Here is a 7,678-nt window from a genome sequence, read left to right as displayed (position 1 = left end):
GGGGGGGGGGCTAGTGGAGCGAATCGAGTCTCACTTGGCTGGGGCCAGGGGGCCGCCTAGGGCCCCCGGTGGGGGTCCAGGGAGCGAAGGCCCCTGGAAGCCACGGATATTTGATGAATTATGGCGAATTTGTATTACTTATTTTAATAGGCATCGAGTTACTATAATATGACTTCATGTAGGCTATGCTTTCTAATGTTGAAATCAGCTTCCAAAACCAAAACATTTTGAATAAAGCAAGAAACAAATAGTATGCAATGTATAACCATCTAATTTATTTTCAAATCCTCATTCTTGAAAGTGAAATTCTATATTTTGGAAATTTTGCATGAAATCTGTCCATGAAACCACGTTGTCATGGTCGAGGTCGCTTCACCTATCACGATGTATTCCATCATGAGGCTATCTAAATGAGCATTTGTCATAACAGAAGGCAATTATTTTTAATTAGTCCCATTGAATTATTATTATTATTATTATTATTATTATTATTATTATTATTATTATTATTATTATTATTATTGTTATTGTTATTGTGGTTGTTGTTGTGATGAAAAGTTAACACAAACGATATGGTGGCTAAACGAATATTACATGTAAATATTTTCTTTTATTTGTTTGTTCCCCGACAAAATGTATCGTCTTCCCCGACGGAGGGGGGGGGGATAAGCTTCCCCGACGGGGGCTATAGCCCCCCAGCCCCCTCTGGCGCCACCACTGCCTCAGCTCCAACCATGGTGGGGCTGAGGTGGTTGTGAAATCACGGATATAAAGTACATACTCAAATGTTTATAAGCTTTATTTTCTATGGTACATCACACATATTAAAGATCTCTATAGTTGCAGAAAATCCCTGATAAATTGATCATGAGAAATTTGTTGGCGCTTCATTTTGATTTTATCAATTCCGTAGCTAGCTAGCTAGCCAGCTATTGGGATAGTTGGACAGTCCCACACAATTTTTCTATTGGGTCCACAAAGAAGTGTACAATTTCAAAAATAAGTCTAAATTATGCAGTTTTAGCACAAAATGAGTCCTGATTTTGAAAAATGGGTCCAGATTTCTCATATTTTGCGTAAACCGGGTCAACTTTTAAGAAAATGCGTTCATATTTTTGCGTAAAATGGGTCCACTTTTAAGTAAATGAGTCCATATTATTTGAATTTACGCGTAAAGTGGGTCCACACTGATATTTTCCCGCATTGTTTGAAAATCCTGGCTACAGCATTGTATGTAACGGTGATGTAATGATGATGTTTTTAGGATATGGTTTTTGCATGCCCATTTTTCGTGATTATGACTATTTTGGATAAAGAATGTTTTGGGCAGTGGTGGATTCAAGGTCTCCCCCTCCCCCTAAATTATTTTAATGAAAAAAAAAATATGGCCCCAAGTCTAAAAGTGTAATTTCCGGTCATCTAGAGGTGCCTTAATCATAAATTTTCAGCCCCATGGTTGGGCTGAGGTGGGTGGTTACCCAATCTGTAAAAGTCCCTCCCTGGAGTCACCTCTATTGAATTCCTGGATCCACCACCGTTTTACAGTTTTATATTATTATATTTTTTATTATATTATTGTTAGGTTTACTAATATTATTTATGATGCGTTTATTGCACTTTTCACTTTATCATCTTAGAACAGCGAAAAGCGAAAAAATAAAAAACAAAGATAAAAACAAACAAAGGAATAAAGGAATTAACCCACCCAGAAAATAAGCCACTTGGTATTACGGATTAAAGATTGCGATAAGCTGGTTTTGAATGGACTAAGGCTCTGGTGAAAAATATCGATTAACGTAAAATTGTGAGAAGGTTATTTAAAAGGTTGGCAAGACGATGAATAAAACCACTTTTAGTGCAATTGACTTTGTTAAAGGGAACCAAAAATAGATCATTACGACGGCCGGAGCCGAGTCTATTAGTCTTAAGAGGGAATAAAGAACATAAAGTAGTATCAAAATTAGAATTAAGAAAGTATAATACATACTCCAAGTATTGAAATACACGCCATCGTGTTGGGATTCAATATTTCGACATTAATTATGTCATCATCAGGTATGAAAAAATTATCCATATTAACAAGCTTATAAGCACTAGTACCAAAAGTGTTTAACCAATCAAAACATTACCTCTAGTAGGTGACATAGCAGTGATTTAAACAAAAGATCAAAGCATTCTTACTCTAATGATCAAAGATACCATCATCGGACTAAATTAATATTCAAATCCAATCAAAGACGTTATTATGATTGCTGTTCCCTAATATTGTAGTCTAAAAGTATAATTTTGGGATGCCCGAAAATAGCAACTGGCAATTATAGAGCCAAATACCACTCCCCAGCAAGGGGCAGAAACAGCATGCATGAATGTGAACAAATTATGAAATTATGGCATCTGTGATATCCCAAAAATAGCATCTGGCGACCAAAAATAGCGAGTAATCAGGGCTGGCTTTATCCACATAAGCCTTGTGGTGTGACTAACCCAAACATTTCATACATAGTTAATTGTAATTATCATGTTTATACCTCTAACATTGTCAAAATTACAATATTTTAGGGTGTAGACTTTTCTGTTATTTGCCATTGTCTCTTATTTGATATTTTTAATTGTAATATTTCTACCTTTAATGTAATAGGCCTATGTAAATAATATTTAATATGTGAAACTGAATTTTTATGTAATTTTATGTACCGTATTTTTACATTTATTTTTTATATCATTTTGTATATTTCCCTGTCTCTTATACACATCTAGGTTCCGACGGCCCTGCCACCAGAAGGACCCCACTGGAAATAAGCCTTCTTCTAGACTTTCGTTTACACCGAATAAATCCAATCCAATCCCATCATTTGAATATTTAGAGTTGCTACAGTAGTGGCAGGTGACAGATTTAATACTAGAATTAGAGGAAGAATCTAATGGTGGAATGGGCTATATGTTTATGAATTAAAAGACATGACATGAAATTGAAAAACTAAAAAGAGGACATAAATAAGACATAGGTATCGAAGTAGAGTTTCCAATAAGATGTGAACAAAATAAGAGAAATTTGGGAAGATATGTATGTATATTATAAAATATACAGTATGTTATCAGAATGTATGAAGATATTTTAAATCAAGAAAGAAAACCATTGTACAATGCTTCATATAAATTAAAAACAGATGGCTTGATGCAAAATGAAAGAAAAATGGAAGATATGTTGATCAAATCTTAAGTCCCTAAGCTAATGTTTAGTCTCAGTCTATATAGTGATTGTTAGCATAGTGAGGACACTGTATTTTTCTACACCACTGTTTGATAATTTGTTTAATTATAAATGTATGTGGAATTATTTTGAGATGTATTATAACTGAATTTTATCTTATGATATTAATAACATTATTACATTTTAATTTTTCATTATACATTAAAGTGTGCGTAGAAATGGTTGTTATGATAATGACGTTTTGTTCTACAAACCACTGCATAAATTTCCAAAATTATTTTATATGGAAATTAAAAACCATATTGTGATGCAATATATGAAATTATATTTGAAATTGATTATTAATGTTCTCCTATGATATTTAAGTTTTATATATTTTAGTGGTAATGATTCACTGTTGGTCTGATAAAATGAAATAAATAATAATAAACATTTAATAAACATTTTTCATTAAACTTACATTAAGTTTGCTAGCAATGGTTGCTATGGTGATTACCTATTTTTAACATTATTATGTACACCTTTTTTTAAACAAAGACCGTGTGTTATTTAAAAAAATGTAAAGCCAAATAAACAGAAATTCTAATGATTCATTGTTATGGCGATAACTATCAATATTGTATTCACATTAAGATGTTATCTTTCATTTATGTTATCTTACAATATTAATATTTAGTAAACATCTCTCACGAAACCTTTAAATATATTAATAAATTTCAGGTTTTCATTTTAATAATTTACAAAAAAAAAAATAGGATATTTCAATTAGCAACAGTTGCTATGGTGATGACCTTGCTTTCATACTAAATTGTGTTATCTTAGGATATTTAATAAACGTTTTTCATAAATCCTATAGTAATTTATTACTATACTTAAGGTCTTCATTATATAATTATTTTATGAAAAAATAAGAAATTCAAATTTGCATAGCAACAGTTGCTATGGTGATGACCTTGTATTTTGTACATCAATGTGTTAACTTTGTTCAATAAGAGATGTTTATTATATAAATATATTGTATCTCATGATTTTTGCTTGGTCAATGACCAAGCAAATTCTGTTGATTTTGCTTCGTTGCTATGGACGATAAAAAGAGTGTTGCTATGTAATTATATTAAAGTTTCAGCATTTTTTTACATAATCCTATTCTACGATAATAATAGATAATTCAGATTTTAAACATATTCATAAAACCTATGAAAATAAAAAATTTAATAAACTTTAATCTTCCTGTATACTTAAATTTCATGAATAAAATATGAAATTTAAATTTGCATAGCAACGGTTGCTATGGTGATTGAAATTGTAGTTTTTCTTAACGCAAGATTCATTTTCGATAATTAACGAATATTTTGAGTAAGTTTCACCAATTGCCGATGATGATTATTCGAGTGATGTTATTTTTTATATAAGTAAGCTAAAACTATAATTTAAAGCGGAAAAATGGCGACCATTTTGAATGCGTAATTTGGAGGTGTTCCCCCCAAGGGATTTCGGGTAACTTTGAGTTCTGAACTTCTCAAGACCTATATTTTCAGAAAATATCAAAATTAGCCGGTAGTACTTCCATTGCACCTCGACGATTTTTAGAGGACTTTTTGGCCATAATCTGCTCGCCTAAAAGAATGGGTGTACATTTTCAAAATTTATGCTGTTTTAGCACAAAATGAGTCCTGATTTTGAAAAAAAAAAATGGTTCCAGATTTCTCATATTTTGCGTAAACCGGGTCAACTTTTAAGTAAATGGGTACATATTTTTCATATTTTTTGCGTAAAATGGGTCCACTTTTAAGAAAATGAGTAAATATTATTTGAATTTACGTGTAAAGTGGGTCCACATTGATATTTTCCCGCATTTCAATACATTTTATTCTTTTCAAAATAAACTAAAAATAGCACTAAAATCATCTTAATGACTGCTTTTATTAAAAATTGAAATTTTATATCTTGTTTATGCAATTGTTTTTTAAAAGTTTTAACGAAAATCTATTTTATAATTGTGCTTTATATATTTTACATGTATTACTGTATTTGTTTTGTTATACTGTATGTTTTGTATTTGTTATGAGGACCTCTTTGAGTCAGCATCGCTGTAAGAGCTACCCTCATAAAAGAAAGTTGAATAAATAAATAAATAAATTGTTTGAAAATCCTAGCTACAGCATTGTATGTAACAGAGTGATGTCATGATGATGTTTTTAGTATCTGGTTTTTACATGCCCATTTTTCGTGATTATATGACTAGATTTTGGATAAAGAATGTTTTGAACAGTGGTGGATTCAGGGTCTCCCCCTCCTCCTAATTTTTTTCAATGAAAAAAAAAAAATATGGGCCCAAATCCAAATTTAAGAAGTCTGAAAGTGTAATTTCCAGTCATTCTGTAAAAGTCCCTCCCTGGAGTCACCTCTATTGAATTGATCCACCACTAATATTATTTATGATGCGTTTATTGCAATTTTCACTTTATCATTTCAGAACAGCCCTAAATACTTTCAAAACGCCCTATTTTCCAGGGGACTTAGCCCTTGAACTCCCAACGGGGTCTTAATTTGCATAACTTCTCCCCCTTTCAAATCCTATAGCTACGTCCCTGATGCTATAACTCGCAAAATAGGTGATTTTAGGTGATTTTTAACTACTTGCAATTGATTGCAAGCCTGAGCCCCGGCTGAATGCAAATTGTTAGCTCAAAATAGGAAATTTTAAAGTAATTCGTAGGCCTACATAACTCGCACAGGGTTGTTCGCACAAGTGCTTTTTTTTCTACGCTCGAACTAGCATCCGCTCGAATAAATTCCGCTGGAAACCGCTCGAATCCGCTCGAACTGGCATTCGCTCGAAGTGTGGCATGCGCTCGACCCCTATAATTTTGGTGTGGACCTGGGAACTGTTGAGGTGAGGTCAAAGGGTTTGCCAGTGTTGCCAGAATTTGAATCTAATTTTGAATTAGGACCTAGTGACACACCTTCAGAAAGCTAAAGACTGTGATTCTTACCACAAATATATTTAAAAAATAAAATACATTTGATATTCAATGAGAGTAATCGTTTCCATTGTAACTTTCTTAACCCAGCCGCCACACTACTCAGGTTGTTTGTTGTCTTAATTCCTAAATTTCCTGGCAATTTCAATGGCGCTGTACATGAGCTTTCATAAATGACAACACGAGAGTGATTGCGCCACGATTTCTTTCTTTTAAGAAGACTGCCAGTAACAGCATTCTTAGTTTTACTCAAAGGTAAGTGGATAACAAGTTGATGTATGTTGTGAGGTTTGAATTCTAGTAAGTAATTATCTAAAATATAAGCTAAGCCTATATGGCAGGCTCATGTAGGCCTAGGCTAGTAGTTACCAGCATAATGAAAGGGTAGCCGATCATTTCCGTCGCGCTTCGTTTCGGTTGCGCCTCATTTCGGTCGCGGTTTATTTCGAACAAATATATGGAGCGCCGAAGAAGTTGCGAAAACGCAAAATTTAATATGGCTAGCTAGGCCCTATATAATGTATTATTATAATTATTTCGTCAATTGGTTTATCATTTTTCTAAGTATTTGTTTTATTTCCGTTTTGCTATCTTTCTACTAACAACATTTTTATCTTTCTACTAACATATTCTCTTTCTTCCATTTACGGTGATATATTCATGATTGAAACATAATCTTTTGATTTAAACAACGTGCTTCATGCTATTCTTTTTGTTGCATTTTCATATACTTTAATAATTATGGTCAATAAAATGTATCTTTGATTTTAATTGAATTGAATGTCGTAGCGATCTGAAATCTATTTCATAATTTAGTTAAAACAATAATCATTACAATATTTAGTCCGATCTTTTTATACAATAAGTTTACTGTATTTATTTTTCTTGCAGTTCCAGAGTTTGGATAAAACCAAGGCAATTCAACATCATTCTTCACTTGAAATCTTTAATTTTCTTTGATGCCCCTGAGCAGTTCATAAATTTATATGAATATATATATATATTTATATATGATTTTATATAAGCATATAGGATATACCTAGAAACATATATATGTGTGTGTGTGTGTGTATGTGTGTGCGTGTGCGTGTGCGTGTGCGTGTGAGGTCTCGCCACAAAATGAGTCTCATGGTTAGAAATTCAAAAAATATTATATTTGGGTAGATCACATTATAAGCTTTCATTTGGTCTTTGAATGGCTTCCCTACTACTGTATAAGTAAATCCAGAGATGTGAGCATTTAAAGTTTAGGTGTATAAGAACCACGTTTTTTGAAAATCAGCCTCAAAGATAAACTAACCTGTACAAATAATGACTAGAATTACAGAATATGTGTAGAGAACACTGTTTTGGCAAGAAATTTCACTTACAAAGTATACAATCATAAAATATAAGTATCAAGTTATTCAAAAACATTAAAATCAAAATTTTGTAAAAATTTCACCAACGATGCGTCTCATTTCGTGGTGAGACCTCACATTTA

The 7,678-nt window shown here is 32.3% G+C and overlaps 1 protein-coding gene across 1 annotated transcript in view; it reads left to right on the top strand.

Moving 5' to 3' along the window:
- The first annotated feature begins 6,125 nt into the window (after positions 1-6,125).
- LOC117116415 (elongator complex protein 1-like) overlaps positions 6,126-7,678 on the top strand; it is a 19,563-nt gene continuing 18,010 nt past the window's right edge. Inside the window, exon 1 of the mRNA XM_033260452.1 lies at positions 6,126-6,450. The gene's annotated coding sequence lies outside the window, so the exon portion shown is untranslated. The remainder of the gene's footprint in view (positions 6,451-7,678) is intronic.

The sequence above is a fragment of the Anneissia japonica genome, unplaced genomic scaffold (assembly GCF_011630105.1).
Source record: "Anneissia japonica isolate Jap-2015-1 unplaced genomic scaffold, ASM1163010v1 scaffold287903_len222995_cov181, whole genome shotgun sequence".
In the NCBI taxonomy this organism is placed as follows: domain Eukaryota; kingdom Metazoa; phylum Echinodermata; class Crinoidea; order Comatulida; family Comatulidae; genus Anneissia; species Anneissia japonica.
The sequence above is the reverse complement of the archived record's forward strand: the minus strand, read 5'-3'. Positions and strand labels throughout refer to the sequence as shown.